Consider the following 20,128-nt stretch of genomic DNA (forward strand, 5'->3'; position numbering starts at 1 on the left):
TTCTCCCTCTATTTGCTAGGAAGTGATGGGAGTAGTTGCCAAGATTTTGAGTCGTTGTTGTTGTCGTTTTTTATGTTAAGCTTCAAGCCAGCTTTTACACTTTTCTCCTTCATCCTCATCAAGAGGCTTCTTAATTCCTCTTCACTCTTTGCCATCAGAGCGGTATCATCTACATATCTGAGATTATTGATATTTCTCCCAACAACTTCAGTTCTAGCATTTGATTCATCCAGTCTGTCATCCCACATGATGTACTCTGTATATAACTTAGATAAATAAGGTGACAATATAAGTGTTTGTCATATTCCTTTTCCAATCTTAAAGTAATCAGTTGTTCCATGTTCAGTTCTAACTGTTGTTTCTTGGCCTTACATGCAGGCTCCTCAGAAGGTAAGTAAGATGATCTGGTACTCCCATTTCTTTGAGGACTAGCCACATTTTCCTGGGATCCACACAGTTAAAGACTTTAGTGTAGTCCTTTTATTGTACACCTTTGCTTTCTCCATAATCCAGAGAATGTTGGCAATTTGGTCTCTAGTTCCTCTGACTCTTTGAAAACCAACCTGCTCTTCTGGTAATTCAGTTTCCTGGCATGATGCTGGTATATAAGGCATGCTTGACCAGGTTCTGGATAATGGACAGTGCTCTCATGCTTTCCCAATCACCAATGGAGTGAAACAAGGCTGTGTGCTTGCTCCCATGCTTTTTAGCCTGATGTTTTCAGCCATGTTGTCAAATGCCTTCAGTGAAGACGAGCATGGCATCAAGGTCAGTTATCTCACTGATGGCAAATTCTTCAACTTGAAAAGGCTACAAACCAAAACCAAAGTGGAAGGAGTGTTAGTGCATGATTTTCTGTTTGCAGATGATTATGCACTCAATGCAGCCTCTGAAGCTAAGATCCAACAAAGTATGGATCAATTCTCTGCTGCTTGTGCTAATTTTGGCCTAATAACACTAAGAAAACACAGGTGTTCCATCAGCCATTCCATCAGCCACCACCACACTTTCCATACGTGGAACCATTGGTCACAACAAATGGAGAAGTTTTGAATGTGGTGGATAAGTTCACTTACCTTGGTAGTGTACTTTCCAGGGATGTATACTTTGATAATGAGGTTGACACATGCATTGCCAGAGCTAGCTCAGTGTCTGGGAGGCTCTGAAGGAAAGTGTGGGAGAGAAGAGGTATTAAACTGACTACCAAACTGAAGGTCTACAGAGCCATTGCGCTGACCTCATTGTTGTATTCCTATGAAACCTGGACAATATGCCAGCACCATGCCAAGAAACTGAATTCTTAGTTCATGTATTGCTGAAGCCAATATTAAGCATACTTGTTGGTGTATGAAATGAGCTCAATTGTTCAGTGACTTGAATATTCCTTGGCATTGCCTTCTTTACGACTGGGATGTAAACTGATCTTTTCCAACTCAGTGGCCACCGTTGAGTTTTCCAAATTTTCTGGTCTATTAAGTGCAACACTTTAGCAGCATCATATTTCAGGGTTTTAAATAGCTCAGCAGGAATTTCATCACTTCTACTATCCTTATTGTGTCTGAGAAGACTCATAGCTAAAGTGATTCTGGTGGGGTTCTACCCAGAAGATAGGATCTAATTACCTCTGAGGCAGACTAAACATAGAGTATGGCAGGGCTTTACATAAATCTAATGGATCAAACTCATTTTTCTTTTGTTTGTTTGTGGGGGTCTTTTTTGTTTGTTTTGCATTTTGGTGAGGCAATGGGGTTAAGTGACTTGCCCAGGGTCACACAGCTAGTAAGTGTCAAGTGTCTGGGGCTGGATTTGATCTCAGGTCCTCCTGAATGCAGGGCTGGAGCTCTATCCACTGTGCCACCTAGCTGCCCCTCAAACCCATTTTCTTTAAGAACTTCACTGCTGAAGGGCAGCTAGGTGGCACAGTGGATAGAGCTCCAGCCCTTCATTCAGGAGGACCAGAGTTCAAATCCAGCCTCAGATACATGACACTAACTAGCTGTGTGACTCTGGGCAAGTCACTTAACCCCTTTGCCTAGCCAAAAAAAAAAAAGAAGGGAACTTCACTGCCTCCCACATATATCCCCAGTGTGGACTTGGCTGCAATAGGAATTCATCATTATGGGACCAGGTGCAAAGAACTTCCTATCTCAGCCACCTAAGGAAGGAATAAAGAACATTTCCCATCTGGAGCCTTTACTAAATTTAGCTGATTCTATAAAAGTAAGTTGATAAGTTCCACTTGGTTAACAAATCTGCAGAGAGCTCCCCCAGCCTATGGAGGCTAGATGTGGACAGTCTATCAGCATTGACTCCATTAGACCATGACCTCAGGATCTCTGGTGACTCCTCAAGCTTCTGTTTGAACTTCTCCAGAAATCACCCTTCCGGAGATGGCCCACCCACTCCTATTCCTTTAGCTCAGAGAGCTTTAGCTCCCAGGATCAGTAATAGGATAAGCCTAGAACCTTCTTTTGATGAGAGTTCCAAAATCTCTACCTCATTCACTCTCCTGTTTTATGGCTCCCATCACAGTAAGCACTGGAATTTCTAGGTCAGATACTATAGAGTGGGCTTCTGGCTATGGTCTGTCAGTGCTTGCCCCCATCAGGACAGGTTTATACGTCTGGATAAACTACATATACTTGCTTCCTCACAATCTAAAAAATGAAGCTCAACATTTGGCTCTTTGGGTTTTGGAGGAAAACTACATTAACTACTCAGGCATTTTCAGGCTTTCTCTCTCTCTCTCTTTTTAATTAATTTATTTTGTTTTGTTTTTGTTTTTTCTTAGGCAATTGGGGTTAAGTTACTTGCCCAAGGTCACACAGCTAGTAAGTGTCAAGTGTTTGGTCTGAGGCTGGATTTGAATTCAGGTACTCCTGACTTCAGGGCCGGTGCTCTATCCACTGTGCCATCTAGCTGCCCCACTAATTAATTTATTTTGATTTATCAACAATCACTTCCATAAGCTTTTCAGTTTAAAATTTTTCTCCCCCTCCCTCCCACCTCCCTCCCCAAGGCAGCACACAATCTGATATAGGCTATACATATATATTCCTATTAAACATATTTTCACATTAGTAATATTGTAGGTAAAATTAGAACCAATAGGAGGAACCACCAGAAAGAGGAAACAAAACACAACAGAAGAGAAAAAAAAAGTAAATAGTATGCTTCGATCTGCATTCAAACTCCATAGTTCTTTCTTTGGATGTGGACAGCATTCTCCATCATGAGGCCTTTGGCAATGTGTTAGATCCTTGTATTGCTGAGAAGGGTTAAGTCTATCAATATTAGTCATCGCACAACGTGGCTGTTGTTGTGTACGACATTTTCTTAGTTCTGCTCACTTCACTCAGCATCAGACCATAGAAGTCTTTCCAGGTTTTTCTGAAGTCAGCCTGTTCATCATTTCTTATAGCACAATAGTATGCCATTACATTCATATACCACAACCTGTTCAGCCACTCCCCAATTGATGGGCATCCCCTCAACTTCCAATTCTTTGCCACCACAAAAAGAACTGCTATAAGTATTTTTGTATGTGTGAGTCCTTTTTGCATTTGTATGATCTCTCTGGGATATAGCCCTAGAAGTGCTATTGCTGGGTCAAAGGGTATTCACATTTTTATAGCCCTTTGGGCGTAGTTCCAAATTGCTGTCTAGAATGGTTGCATCATTTCACAACTCCACCAATGATGCATTAGTGTTCCAATCTTCCCACATCTTCTCCAACATTTGTCATTTTCCTGTTTTGTCATGTTGGCCAATCTGATAGGTGTGATGTGGTACCTCAAAGTTGTTTTGATTTGCATTTCTCTAATCAATAGTGATTTAGAGTATTTTTTCATATGACTATAGATGGCTTTAATTTCTTCATCTGAGAACTGTCTGTTCATATCCTTTGACCAATTGGGGAATGACTTGTATGCTTATAAATTTGACTTAATTCTCTATACATTTTAGAAATGAGGAAGAGGCCTCTATTATTAAATGAAAATGATATATCCAAGATCACAATTGTCTAGGTCTTCCAGGTGACATAGCCCCAGGTAAACAGTTTGTGACTCAGCCAGAGGCTAAACTCTTCAATTTCAGTTCTGGGACTTTGTTTCCTCAGCTAGTCCATTGGGCCATACTGCTGAGGATCTGGCTCCTGAGGAATGCTGTTTTGCCTAGTTCACCATTGGCTTATCAAACAATGGAAGAGACATACCACCTGGACTTTGGTGCTCATTAAAAGTATAATGAGGGATACCTGGAGTAATGGAGGTCCTGGCAAGTGATTCAAGTAAACAAAATTGTAACACCCATAACTGGCATATGAAAAGAAGCTTGAGAGATGAGGTAGATATAATTTTTAGTTACTCTGATTTCTGGATGATAAGCATAGATCTTGAATGAGTTTTCTGGGGCTTAGAGATCCTAGGATTAGACTATCAAGAGCTCTCCTCTTTGGGGTCAAGACCAATGGAGAAATAAGAATAAGAAAGCTCTAGGGCTAGGTTTATCCTATTACTGCTCCAGGGAAGAGAGTAATTCCCTGCCCTGAAGGTATAGGGAGTGGGTGGACCTTCTCCACCAAGGGTAACTTCAGGAGAAGTTTAAACAGAAATCTGATGAGTCACTGGAGCTCCTGAGGTCATGGTCTAATGAAGTCAATGCTGAGAGGCTCTCCACTGCTGGGCTTGTATAGGCTGGGAAAGCTCTTTGAAGACTTGTCAATTAAGTGAACTTCATCAATTTACTTTTACAGCATCAGCTAAATTTATTTATTTAGTTTTATTTTTAAATTTTAATATTTCATTTTTTCCTAGTTATATGTAAAAATAATTTTTAACATTTGTTTTTAAAACTTTGAGTTCCAAATTCTCTCCCTTCTTCCCTCCCCACTCTCCCTCATTGAGAAGGCAAGCAATTTGATATAGGTTGTACATGTGTAGTCATGCAAAACATTTCCATACTAGTCATGTTGTGAAAGAAAACATAGACAAAAAACAAACAAACTCAAGAAAAATTAAGTAAAAAAAAAAGGATGCTTCAATCTATATTCAGACATCATCAGTTCTTTCTCTGGGATTAGATGGCATTTTTCATAAGTCCTACAGAATTGTCTTGGATCACTGTATTGTGAAAGTCATTCATAGCTGATCATCTTATAATATTACTATTACTTTGTTCAAAGTACATTTCAATTTGCATCAGCTCATGTAAGTCTTTCCAGGTTTTTCTGAGAGTATCTTGCTCATCATTTCTTACAGCACAATAGTGTTCCGTCATAATCACATACCACAATTTATTCAGCCATTCCCCAGTTGATGGTCATCCCTTCAATTGCCAATTCTTTGCCACCATAAAAGAGTGCTATAAATATTTTTGTACATATAGGTCCTTTCCCTTTTTGTTTTTTATCTCTTTTGGGATACACACCTAGTACTGGTATTGCTAGTCAAAGGATATGTATGGTTTCATAGCCTTTTGGGCATAGTTCCAAATTGCTCTACAGAATGGTTGAATCAGTTCACAATCCATCAACAATGGATTAAAGTCTCATTTTCCCCACATCCCAGCTAATATTTGTCATTTTCCTTTTCTGTCCCATTAACTAATCTAATAAGTATGAGTTAATACCTCAAAATTGTTTTAATTTGCATTTCTCCAATCAATAGTGAGTTAGAGCATTTTTCCAGATGGCTATAGATAGCTTTGATTACTTCATCTGAAAACTGATCATATCTTTTGAAAATTTATCAATTGGGGAATGGCTCTTATTTTTGTAAATTTGACTCAGTTCTCCAAATGTTTGAGAAATAAAGGCTTTATCAGAGAATCTTATTTTAAAATATTTTTCACAGTTACAATTTTGCTAACTGTATTTTCCTCTATCCTATTTCTCCCCCCTCCATTCTGTTCTCCCTCTCCTTTCACCCTGTCCCTCCTCAAAAGTGTTTCACTTCTGACTATCCCTTCCCCCTTCTCTTATCCCCTTCACCTTCTATTTTCCTGTTGGTTAAGATAGATTTCTATACTCAATTGAGTGTGTATGTTATTCCCTCTTTGAGGCAGTTCTGATGAGAGTAAGGTTTGATCATTCCTCCTCACCTCCTCCCTCTTCCCCTCCACTATAAAAGCTTTTTCTTGCCTCTTTTATGGGAGATAATTTGCCCCATTCTACCTCTCCCTTCCCCTCTCTCCCAGTACATTCCTCTCTCACCCCTTGATTTTATTTTTTAGATATAATCCCCTCATATTCAACTCACACATGTGCTCTCTGTCTATATATACTTCTTCTAACTATGCTAATAATAAGAAAGTTCTTATGAGTTACAAGTATCATCTTCCCATGTAGGAATGTAAATAGCTTAACCTTATCATCAAATCTCTTATGATTTCTCTTTCCTATTTACCTTTTTATGCTTCTTTTGCATCTTGTATTTGAAAGTAAAATTTTCTATTCAGCTCTGGTCTTTTCATCAAGAATCCTTGAAAGCCCTGTATTTCATTGAAAATCCATTTTCCCCCCTGAAGGATTATAATCAATTTTGCTGGGTAGGTGATTCTTGGTTGTAATCCTAGCTCAGGTGTGGGGAACCTTTTCATGTTGGAAGGCCACATTAATATTTAGCTGTTATAAAATAAGGCCACATTCAAGAAACTTCAATTAGATATACTTAAAGATGCACATTATTTTGTAAAAATCTAACTACTATGTACTTAATAATTTCAAAAACTGAAAACTATTTAATTTTAAAGTTAACTAACCTTTTAATGACTTTGTTGTGCCTGCTTTTTGTTGGAAAGCATTTGAATATTTGATTGCAGAACGGAGGCCCAAAGTTTCAGTTGATCTCCTAGATGGGTATTAGTCATTTATGACCTTAAGGGCATTTTGATTTGGGTTAGGTAGGAGAATGTAGATTCACAGCAATAAGTGGTTGAAAAGCAAGAAAGCATTTTTTCTGCATGTTGCCCAAGGCATGGGAATAATACTGCATCTTTCCGTATTTCAGTTGGATCTTTCTTAGCATCAAACAATGACTTCAAAATGTCATCGCCTGAGAGTTCAGTCAATTCCATCTGTAGTTCTTTAGGTGCCTTGGTGATAGCAACCAGGTGAGGCTGAAATGCTAATTTGAGTGATGTCATGATTCTCAAAGTCAGTGAACCTTTCATTGTATTCTCTAATTGAAAGCTCTATAACAGCTGCATATTCTTCAAATGATTCTCATATATCATCCTGCTCATCAATGACCTTTGCTAACTGGGGAAAATGTTCATCTGAAATTTCCTTTTGATGAAGCATTTTGAAAAAAGATAGCTTTTTTTGAAATGCTTAGACTTTTTGCCACATATCATGTGTAGACTTAGTTTTACCTTGCAAAGAAATATTCAAGTCATTTTGATTTGACATGAAATCACACAGAAATTCAGCATGTCTATGGAAATCTTTCAACAATTCACATTACTGATTCAGTTCTTCATAAAATTTAAATTCATAAAAAAAATCTGTTCTTGCAGAGATAAAATTTTAGCTAACACCTGTCCCTGTGATAGCCAGCACACTTTAGAAAGATATTGCAAATCCACACTGAATACATCACATTCAACTTTTAGCTTGTTACAAAACTGACAATGTCATGTTGCATTTGCACAAATACAGTTAACAGTACTTATAACTTGTTGCAAAGTGTCATTTAAAATAGTAGCTTTGGCACAGAGAGTTTGCTGATGCAAAATGCAATGAAAAGAAGTGAGAGCATCTGGATCTGTTAACACTTTTTTTTTTAAATCTGTACAATAAATCCTTTATGTTTCACTGTCTGTACATACACTCACTAAATTTATCAAATGCAGTCCAACTCCATGGCATTTATCTTGAAAGTTGTTGAAGATATCCATTCCCCATGTTCTGTTCACAAGAATGCCCAAAGTGAGTGACTTCATAGCAAAGAAAATCTTCTGTTAAGATCTGAATGAAGTATAAAACCTGTGCCAAGTCAGTAGTATCAATTGATTCATCCAAAGCAATTGAATCATATATATTTTCCTTTTGAAGTATTGCATGAAGCTGTTCTGTTAAATTGAAGGCTAATTCATACTGCTGATCAGTTATGGTTCTCCTTGAAAGAAGCAGTTGTTTGCATTTTGAAACATTGTCAGGGTCTAAGCATCCTGTAACTTCGCAGCTCCTTTTTTTTTTTTGTGAGGCAATGGGGTTAAGTGACTTGCCTAGGGTCACATAGCTAGTGCCAAGTGTCTGAGGCCAGATTTGAACTCAGGTCCTCCTGACTCCAGGGCCAGTGCTCTCTCCACTATGCCATATTCTATAACTTTGACAATGCATTCTTCATAATTTCTATATCACTGAATGGCTTTCCTTTTTTCCCCAAGTATATAAGCTACTTTATAAGTTGTTTCAGTGGCATTATTTCCAGGTCTTATTGCTGCTTGAAAGAATTGTCTTTGCTTTTGCTGTTCATCTTTTAATTTCTGCAAATACAACCTTTCACGTCTCTCCCTCTAATTTAAAACATTTGTGGTCCTTATGAGTATTATAATGATGATGAACATTGAATTTCTTTAATGTTGATATTGCAGTATCACAAAGCAAGCAAATCATCTTATCTGTAGCAGAAACAAGATAATATTGCAATTCCCAATCCTCATTAAAAAATCTATTTTCTTCCTTTAGCATTCTCTTAGTCTTCTTTAACATGATGGGCTGTTAAGCAGACAGAATTAAAAAATACAGTCAAGCTATATATTCACAAATTCCACTTCAAACAGAAACACAGTGCACCATTGTCAAAAGCTGATAACAGACTGATGTACTTGACTCCCATAAACTCTCACCAACCAGCCTCGTGTAGTAGTGGCACCAGTCAGGCAGAGGAAGTTAGAACTAAATAATAAGCATAGCAGCCATCAATTTAGCCCTTATGGCTTACTAATGTTCTAATTGTGCCAGTGAATCTGGGAGGATTATTTCATTGAAACTTATTTTATTCTTTAGTATTTTAAATACGTTCATTTAAAAAATAAAATAAAAATATAAAAAATGAACAAAAATGTATTAATAAATAAAAGGATGTGTTCTGTAAAATTTAGAATCAGTCAAAAGGCCACACTTAAGGACCTAGAAGGCCACAGGTTCCCCACCCCTGTCCTAGCTTCTTTGTCCTCCAGAATATTATATTCCAAGCCCTCCAGTCCTTTAATGTAGAAGCTGCTAAATCTTGTGTTATCCTGATTGTGGCCCCACAATGCTTGGATTATTTGTTTCTGGTTGCTTGCAATATTTTCTCCTTGACCTAGAAGCTCTGGAATTTGGCTATAATATCCCTGGGAGTTTTCATTTTGGGATCTCTTTTAGGAAGTGATTGGTGGATTCTTTCCATTTCTATTTTAGATACCTTCTGGTTCTAAAATATCAGGGCAGTTTTCCTTGACAATTTCTTGAAAGGTGATGTCTAGGCTCTTTTTTTAATCATAGCTTTAAGATAGTCCAATAATTTTTAAACTATCTCTCCTGGATCAATTTTCCACATCAGTTGTTTTTCCAATGAGATATTTCACATTCTCTTCTATTTTTTCCCCCATTCTTTTGGTTTTGTTTTATTGTTTCTTGATTTCTCATAAAGTCATTAGCTTCCATTTGCTCAATTCTAATTTTTAAGGAATTATTTTCTTCAGTGAGCTTTTGGACCTCCTTTTCCATTTGGTCAATTATACTTTTTAAGGAATTTTTTTCTTCAGTGAATTTTTGTGCCTCTTTTTCCATTTGGCCAATTCTGCTTTTTAAGGCATTCTTCTCTTTATTAACTTTTTGGGCCACTTTTACATTTGGTCTAGTCTGTTTTTTAAGGTGTTTTAAGGTGAAGAAAATATTCTTCAGTATTTTTTTGTGTCTCCTTTACCAAGCTGTTGACTCATTTTTCATGATTTTCTTGCATCACTCTCGTTTCTCTTTCCAATTTTTCCTCTGTTTCTCTTACTTGATTTTTTCAAAATCCTTTTTGAGCTCTTCCATGGCCTGAGACCAGTTCATATTTTTTTGGAAGCTTTGGATGGAGGAGCTTCGACTTTGTTATCATCTTCTTAGCATGTGTTTTGAGCTTCCTTGTCACCACAGTAACTTTCTATGGTCAGAATTTTTTCTGTTGTTTGCTCATTTTCCCTAGCCTATTTCTTGACTTTAACTGTTAAATTAAGTTAAGGCTCTGCTTCCAGGATGGAGGATGCACTGTCCCAAGCTTGAGGGGTTTGGTGCAGCTGTTTTCAGAGATACTTCTAGGAACATATAAGTTTTCAGTTCTTCCAAAGTGGTATGATTTAAGGAGAGGTGTGTTTACTACTCTCCTGTCCTGTGCTTTGGTCTGTGAGTGACCACAAGCACTCTTTTCTGCCCTGAAACTGTGAGAAGGGTCTCCACTTCACTGAGGCCACAAGCTGTGCTGTACTAGTGCTCCTCCTTGCCCTGGGTCTGCCCCACAGGACTGTGACTTATATCTGAGTATGGGCAAAGCAACAGAGTCCTGCCTCAGTCTAGCAAAGAGATCCCTATAATCTCCTTCTGACCAATTTGAACTGAGAGCTCTGGAAGCAGCTGCTGCCACTGCTGTTTCAATGGCTCCCAGCTTCCTCCTGGTTTGCTGGAGTGGAGCTGTGCTGGTGCAACCTGCTCTGGACTGTGCTTCACTTTCACCCAGGTACAACAGACCTTTTCCTGATGACCTTCTAAGTTGTCTTTGGTTGGCAAATTATTTCGCCCTGTCCTTTTGTGGATTCTGCTGCTCCAGCAATTGTTTTATGGCATTATTTAAAAGTGTTCAGAGAGGTTTTGGGGGAGAGCTTAGGTGAGTGGCTGCCTTTTCTCCACCCTCTTGCCTCTGCCCAGAATCAGCTAAAAATTTTGTAAAGGCTATAGATGTTCTTTGTTCCTTCTTAGGTGGCTGAGATAGGGAGTTCTTTGTACCTGGCCCCATAAAATCCCTAAAAACCAAAGCTCTGTCTCTAGTTGTTGGACATTCAACTTTTTTCTCATGCTGGTAATTTAGCTTTTTTAGGATTGTCAATAATAACCAGAGAATGCTCATCTTTGCACTATCTTTATCCTTCAAAACAACTTCCTTTAGTACCCATAGGCTGATCTCTTAAAATTACTGTGACACAAGGAGTTTTCCAATGGCAGCTCCAGGGTGCCATGTTCCCATATAGAACCATCTGATTGTCCAGTCATCTATTTTCCCCATTTTGCTGCTTCTTACACTTCAATCATGAGAACCACGAATTCATTTCCATCCAATCCTGCCAGCTAATTCCAAATATTGTAGGCTAAGCATGATTCACTCCAGTTTGGTGGTCCAGCAACGAATATCCCTCCAACAATTTTGTTATCCTTTATTTTTTAGAAGAATGTTTCATTATTGTATTTTATGTAAGTCTTGATTTGAGGATAGGGTAGAAATTTTTTTTCATTTCCATTCTGCCACTTTTTCCATTTTATAGGATTCCTTATTCCAATCATATTTCAGATTTTCACTTTTAGGCCTGTGTTTTCTTCAATTGATTCCATATAAAATTTTTCTTTTTTATTATTGTGAACTTTAAAAATATCAATATGACATTTCCTTTTAAAAAAGAATATAAAAAGAGGATTATATATGACACCATGAATCTTTATTAAATGAATGGAAAAAGCACTTTTAAGTGTTTTCTGTGTGCAACCATGTTCTAAGTCTCTTCACAGTAAAGCAGAGCTCAAAACAAAATAGATGCAAAACCTGGCTATCTTTCTCTTTCTCCCTTTCCAACCAGAGAGGGCAGTAGAGAACCACAAAGGCACCCTTCAAAGGTCCTGTAGATGGCACTAGAGAGCAATAAACCCAGATAGCTCTTCACACAGCAACAAGATTCACCTCTTCTTTTTAATGTCCAAAGCATTTATTGCCAGGTACAGCTTTTTAGCACTCTCTGTGCTATTCTTTTTTTTTATATATTTAAAATGTTTACATTTTTGTTTTTTGCAAGTGTCTCGAAGCCCTAATATCTCTCCTCAAGCTCTCACCAACTCCAGTCAAACACAGGTGCAGAGCATTGAGGAATGAATCTCCACCAATGAGAGGAGTCTTATGCAAATAGACTTTGAGATGCAGATTATACAAGCATTCATTTTCTTTTCCTCCCACTCTGTCCCCCACTGAACAATAACATTTTAAAGAGAAAAATAAGGCCCTCTAACAAACATGCATCACACAGCAAAACAAATTCCCACATTGGCTATATGCACAAATGCATTTCATTTTGCCTTTTAAGTTCATAGCTGCTCTCTCAGGAGATGGATAGCATAGTTTATCAAAGAACAGTCTCTGGAATCGTTATTAGTCATTGCATTGATTAGTATTCTAAAGTCTTTCAAAGTTGTTTTTTTCTTTATAATGTTGTTGTCATATAAATTATTTAGTTCTGCTCATTTCACACCATATCAGCTCACAGAGATATTCCTAGGTTCCTCTGAAATCATCTATTTTCATCATTTACAACACAATAACATTTCATTACGGTCACATGCCATAATTAAATTAGCTAGCCATTCTTTAATAAGTGGGCACCCCCTTTGTTTCTCGGTTTTGGCTACTACTAAAAGAATTGCTATAAGTATCTTTGTATATGTGTCCCTTGGGATATAGTTTAGGCCAAGAAAGAGTATTGCTCACTCAAAATGGATGCACAGTTTAGTAACTTTCTGAGCAGTGTTCCAAGTTGCTTTCCAGAATGGCTGGGCCAACTAAAGGATTACTTTGTAGAACCAGAAATAACAACAACAAAATTCATCTGGAAGGGAAAAGAAGGTTAAAAATATCAAGGAAATTAATGGGAAAAAAAGTGGGAAGGAAGGGGGCTAGCAATACCATATCTCAAACTATACTACAAAGCCATAACCATCAAGACAATTTGGTACTAGTTAAGAAATAGAGAAGTTGATTAGTGGAATAGATTAGGTAAACAATATTCAGGAGTAAACAAGCACAGTAACCTACTCTTTGGTAAGCTCGAAGATCCCAGCTACTGGGGTAAAAACTCAATATTTGACAAAAATTTTGAGAAAAATAGAAAACAGTCTGGCAGAAACTAGGTATAGACCAACATCTTACACTGCATAACAAGGTAAGTTTCGTTTAGATACATGATTTAGACATAAAAGATGCCATCAGAATAACTGGACCAATTTATAGTATCACCAGGAGTATATTAGTGTGCCTATTTTCCCACAGCCTTCCAATATTTTCCATTTTCCTCTTTTGCCATCTTAGCCAATATAATGAGTGTGAAGTGAAACTTTAGCATTGCTTAATACACATTTATTCATGAGTATTTTAGAGTATTTTTTTTCAAATTTTTGCTGATAGCTTGGATTTTTTCCTTTGACAACTGCCTGTTTACAAGTCACTCCCCAAAAGATAAATGGTCAAAGGATATGAACAGGCAATTTTCAGATGAAGAAATCAAAGCTATCTATAGTCACATGAAAAATGCTTTAAATCACTATTGATTAGAGAAACACAAATTAAAATTCTGATGTACTGCCTCACATCTATCAGATTGGCTAACATGACACAAAAGGAAAATGACTAATGTTGGAGAGGATGTGGGAAAATTGGGACATGAATTGGGACACTGTTAGTGGAGTTGTGAACTGATCCAACCATTCTGGAGAGCAATTTGGAATTATACCCAAAGGTCTATTAAACTGTGTATACCTTTGACCCAACAATAGTATTTCAAAGAGATTTTTAAAAAGGCAAAGGACCTATATTTACAAAAATATTTATAGTAGCTCTTTTTGTAACGGCAAAGAATTGGAATCTGAGGGAATGCGCATTAACTGGGGAATGGCTGAGCAAGTTGTAGAATATGATTATGACAGAATACTATTGTACTATAAGAAATGATGAACAGGATGCTTTCAGAAAAACTTGTAAAGACTTACATAAACTGATGCAAAGTGAAGTGAGCAGAACCAGGAGGATGATATACTGTGAAAGACTTAATATTCTCTAAGGACTCATGATAAAAAAAAATGTTATCCACCTCCAAAGAATTGATGGAGTCTGAATACAGATCAAAGCATACTTTTTTTTTTTTTGGCTACACAATGGGGTTAAGTGACTTACCTAGGGTCACACAGCTAGTAAGTGTTATGTGTCTGAGGCCACATTTGAACTCAGGTCCTCCTGAATCCAGGGCCGGTACTCTATCCACTGCACCATCTAGCTGCCCCATAAAGCACACTTTTTTTTAAACTTTATTTTTCTTGGGTTTTTTTTTGGTCTGTGTTTTCTTTCACAACATGACTAATATGGAAATATGTTTTACATGACTGCACATGTATAACCTATGTCAGATTGCTTGCCTTCTCAATGACAGCAGTGGATAATGGGAAAGGGAGAAAATTTGGAACTCAAATTTTAAAAAATGAATGTTAAAAGTTATTTTTATATATCATTTTTAAAATAAAATATCATTTAAAAATAACAAAATGGAGTTCTGAGGGGAAATAACCCACTATTGGGAAAGTCCACCTGGTGGAAGATGAAAGAAAGAAAGAAAGAAAGAAAGAAAGAAAGAAAGAAAGAAAGAAAGAAAGAAAGAAAGAAAGAAAGAAAGAAGAAAGAAAGGAAGGAAGGAAGGAAGGAAGGAAGGAAGGAAGGAAGGAAGGAAGGAAGGAAGGAAGGAAGGAAGGAAAGAAGGAAGAAAAAACTGCCTGTTCATATACTTTGACCATTTGTCTGTTAAGGAATGGCTGTTAGTCACAAATTTGAATTAGTTCCTTATATATCTTGGATATGAAATATTCATCAGAGAAACTTGCTGTATGGTTTCCCCCCCTAGCTACCTGTATTCTTTCTAACTCAATTAGTTTTGTTTGTGCAAAAACTTTAAACTATTTTATATAATTAAAATTGTAAATTTTATCTTTTGTGTTCTTCTCTATCTATTGTTTAATCACAAACTTTTCCCCTCTCCATAAATATGAAAAAGAATTCCTTCCTTGCTTCTCTAATTTGTTTATGGTATTCCTTTTTATATCTAAGTCACGTATCCATTTGGAGTTAATCTTGATATTCAGCATGAGATGTTGGTCTGATTTTTCTCAAACTACTTTCCAGTTTTCCTAGCAATTTCTGTCAAATAGTAATTCTTTTCCTCAGTAACTGAGATCTTTGGGTTTATCCAACACAGTGACCTCTAACATAGTGACATATCACTGTGTTCAAGTTCTCTTGAGCTCTTGAGCTCCCACTGATGCATTTCTATTTATGTAAACCAGCCACTCACAATGATGACACTTTTAGATAACAAATATAACCATTTACTTGGCAATAAGGCAAATAATAAAAAAAAATCACAAATACTCATGTTAAGCATATGAATTACAAAATATACCACAATTCATACATAAGCCTGGGTAAGATTCTCTCACCAATGCATTCAATATTGGGGGGGGGGGGGGGAGGGAATGAAGTGAACACACTTATAAGAACCTGGAGGGGAGGTACAGCAGGGAGGAAAATCCATGAGTTTGGAGTAACACAGTTCTGGACTTCAGGCTTTAATGTCATTGGTGCATTTAGAATCTGCTTTGCTTCTCTGGAAATTGCTTTTCTACTGATCTTCAGAGCCCTCTCATTCTCTTCTCTTCTGTACTAGAACTGACATAGCATTTACAAACTTTTAACTTACAATCGCCTTTGAAAGGGCATTTAGAAAATGTTACCTCTTAATTTAGGTATCAGGTTCCTTTAAGTCAGAGAACTGCAAAGCTTATCAGGCTGACTTTCTCTGGATTAGAAAAATCAGACCAGCCAGTTATTCATTCGTCATGATGTGACATTCATCATCCAATCAGAATAGAGCTCATAGCAAAGAGCTCAGAGGAAATCAGCCCACACAGCTCTTAAAAAACAAAGCAGCTACCACAATTGTCCTTTCCCTTTATGGTTTTCCCTGTGCAAAAAGAGAGAGAGAGACAGAGAGAGAGAGAGAGAGAGAGAGAGAGAGAGAGAGAGAGAGAGAGAGAGAGAGAGAGAGAGAGAGAGATTGAGAGAGAGAGAGAGAGAGAAAGGAAAAAAGAATGGAGCAGGATAGGGGTAGAGGGAGGAATGCAAGTTATTTTTGAGAGGCTTTACCTCATTTAAACTCTTGGTGGCATTGAAGGGCAATAACTGGAATTTGTAGTCCTTACTCAGATGACCAGGAGCCAGCATCAAAACCTTCTTGCCACAGTGGATAGAGCATGGGCCCTGGATTCAGGAGTACCTGAGTTCAAATCCAGCCTCAGACACGTAACACTAGCTGTGTGACCCTGGGCAAGTCACTTAACCCCATTGCCTAACCAAAAAAAACCCCCAAAACAAAAAACAACCTTCTTGTCAACTGACTGCTCCTTTTGCTGGTCCCTTCAAACAGCTCCAATGAAGTGACTTTTCTGACCCTCTGGTGCCTCTTCAATCTTCACTTACCTTCCCAACAGCCTCATATCTCCTACACCTCCTGGGACCTTTCTGTGACTTAAATCAAAATCTCTTGGCACTCACTGACTCACCTTTCACTTGCATCCAATATCTCCCTAGGGAATATATAATCCTTTTGAAATCATACATGTCTCCAAATATTTGTGATATTTCATTTAAAAAAACAAAAAACAAAAAAAAAACGTTTTCGTGGGGCAGCTAGGTGGCATAATGGATAAAGCACCGGACTTGGAGTCAGGAAGACCTAAATTCAGATCGGGCCTCAGACACTTAGTAGGTGTGTGACCTTGGGCAAGTCACTTAACCTTGATGCCTCCCCCTCTGGAAAAAAAAAAGTTTCCCTTATTAACTCTCTCTCCCTCTCTCTCTTTACATATATGTTTGTGTGTACATAAACATATGCGTATATGTGTATATATGTGTATACACACACACACACAACACACACATATATTAAGGGACCAAAATGCCCTGCAACTCTTACATTTTCAAACAATCCTCTACCTCATTTTGTATCCTAGAGACTGTTTCTTCATACTAACATTTTTCCAGTTTTTAATAAATAAAAATTGTTTTTATGCTACTTTAAGCCATTAAACTTTACATCTAAGTGAGGCACTGTGTGATATCCTTCACAAAGTATTTATTAGGTGTCTGTACTTAATTGGACACTGTACAAGGTGCTAGGGATAGGAGTACAATAACAAGAATATTTAAAAATATATATACAGCCAAATATAAAGTTTACAAATATGTACAAGGTAGTTAAATACAAGGCACTTGGGGAGGAAGGGCACTAGTAGTTGGGAGTGGGGGAGAAATCAGAAAAGGCTTCAATATAGAAGATGGTGCCTGAGCTACGTCTTAAAGCAGGAGAGGAATTCTGTGAGGCAGAGATAAAGAGAAGAGTCATTCTAGGTACGAGGAATAACCAGTTCAAGGTCATGAAGATGGATTTGTGACATATATTTACAACATAATTTATCTTTTTTCTGAAACTACTGAAATCCCGTCTTACAACTGTGTTTCTTCAAGCACATTATTTTTACCAACTTTTATTAAAACAAAGTTCTTTTCCTCTTCTTTCAGGCATCAACATTTCTATTTATAACAACAACACCTTGTATCCTTTAATTGGTCAGTCAACAGACATTTATTATGCCCCTACTATGTACCAGGCACTATTCCAAGCCCTGGGGATACAAAGGAAGGTTAGAGACAGTCCCTGCTCTCAGGAAGTTCACCATCTAATGACAGAGTTATGGGGTAATGGGCACAGGTGAGGGGTAAGGTATAACATTCAAATAACTATGTACAAATATGGTATCTACAGGATCTACCCCATATTGCTGGGTGATGTGGGTGTTTGGGGAAATCTGCTCTGTTCTCCAGAAAAAGAAAAAAAAAAGATAGCAAGGCTCAATTTCAAAACTAAAATTTTGTAGCTACTGAGGGGTGCATTCTCAGTGTAGTGTGCATGAAATAATTAGCAGAGAAAAGGCACTAGAATTAAGGATGATCATAAAATGCTTCCTGTAAAAGATAGGATTTTAGCTGGGGCTTAAAGGAATCCAGAAAAGCCAGGAGGCAGAAGTGAGGAGGGAAAGCATTCCAGGTATGTGGGACAGCCAAAAAAAAAATGTCTGGGTAGGGAAATGAAGTGTTTTGTGCAAAGAACAGCGAGGATACTGTCACTGGATGTTAGAGTACAACAGGGGGAGGTGTCAGGGGAAGGTACAAAATATAAGAAGACTAGAGGCAGAGCAGGTTATGAAGGGCTTTGAATGCCTTTCAATAGAAGGTTTTATATTTGATCCCTCCGGTGACAAGGAGCCACTGGAGTTTTATGAGTAGTGGGGTAAACATTATTGGACCTGCATTTTAGGAAGATCACTTTGACAGATGAGCAGAGGATGGATTGGAGTGGGGAGAGACTTGAGGCAGGCAGACCAATCAGCAGGCTATTGCAATAATTTAGGCATGAGGTGATGGCAGTGTCAGAGGAGAGGAGGCATGTGAGAGATGTTACAAAGGTAAGGAGCTTATGGGTCCCTCAGTAGGGTCTTGCCAGCAGCAGGAAAGTTTATGCATTGGAAAGGATGGCCATTGACAGAAGTCCAGCACCTAGCCTAGCTAGCCAAAAGACATGGACCTAAAAAAAGACCGTGAATAACCAAGTCAAAGATGAAATGTTGATTCAGCATTCCTATGAAATGTTTCATCTTTTCATGTTTTAGATAATAACCTTCTCGTAGAGCTTAATGGTAGTTATTGTCTGTCCTGCATTTCCAAAGAGGACAAATGATATCTTAGGATGATGTCTTGACTCCTGTGTGTATTGGATTTAAGTGAGGCAGAACTGTACAAAGATGTCAGCCTCACTCTCTCTTCCAGAGTTAGTGATAGCCAGTGGCAAGACAAAAGTCAGGAAGACTGGCAATGACTCGGCACAAAGTGGATGACCTTGGTATCTTTGATAGCTGACCAAACTCCACAGCTGCTTTGTCAGCTACCTTCATGGCCATTGAAACAAACTATTTTCATCTGCCCATTCATCCAGGGGAATTCTTCATGTGTTTAGGATAGACACTCCCCTAACTCACTGTTGGGTTTGAGGCCCCTCAGTTACCCTCAACCTGGTTTAGCCCATCTGCCAAGATGGTTTACTGGGTTATGGCCTATGAGCATACTAGAGATTCTAGGAGCCACAGGTGATAAGTGTCAGGTGGACACCAAAGGTGGATGAGCAGCCCTGAAAAGCATTTGACAAGCCCTCACACCAGAGTTGCTAGTCCTTCTTGAACACCCATACCCCATAATGGTAGTTACATAATGGTAGTAATAAGTTACTGCTCATTGTTTAAGACTTTATCATTGCTATGTTAAGGTTGAGTAAAGCTCCTTTTGTTTTACTGTTCAATGACTTAGGAGTGCCTTATTTCTTTCCACTGTCAAACCTGAATGGAGTGTTGGTGTCACATCCATCCATAACATCTATCCACATTTTTCATTTTCTTCTTTTGTTAAATTTGCCTATCTGATGAGTGTGAGGAAGAGCTTCTCTATAGCTTTTCAACGGCCCTCTTAAACTGAGGTACCCTGTTTATTATTATTAGGACACAGTACTCTAGATGAGGTCTTACAAGAAAAGACTACCGTGTTCCTGGAAGCTGTGCCCTTCTTAATTCAGCCCAAGACCACATTTCCTTCTTTGGCTGCCACATCACTTTGCTGACTTTTATTTGCTGTTCACTAAAAATTCCCTTATGCTTTACAAACTGCTATCCAATCATGCCTCCACCATTTTGTGCTTGTGACGTTGATTTTTTTTTTGTGCACAAGTGTAAAAATTTACATGTATTCCTATTGACTTTCATCTTATTACATTTATCTCAATGTCCTCAGCCTTTCAAAATAGTTTTAGATTTTGACTGACATTCATTGTGTTGGTAACCACTCCCAAGCTTTATGTCATAGCCAAACAGCACAGAGCCACAACAGATCCCTGTATTTTTCCAGTATAGACCTCCAGCTATACTGACTTTGAACCATTAATGACAAATTAATTGAATTGAATTCTTGAGTTAACAGGC

This window comes from Phascolarctos cinereus, unplaced genomic scaffold, assembly GCF_003287225.1.
Source record: "Phascolarctos cinereus isolate Bilbo 61053 unplaced genomic scaffold, phaCin_HiC Scaffold_1;HRSCAF=81, whole genome shotgun sequence".
Taxonomy (NCBI): Eukaryota; Metazoa; Chordata; class Mammalia; order Diprotodontia; family Phascolarctidae; genus Phascolarctos; species Phascolarctos cinereus.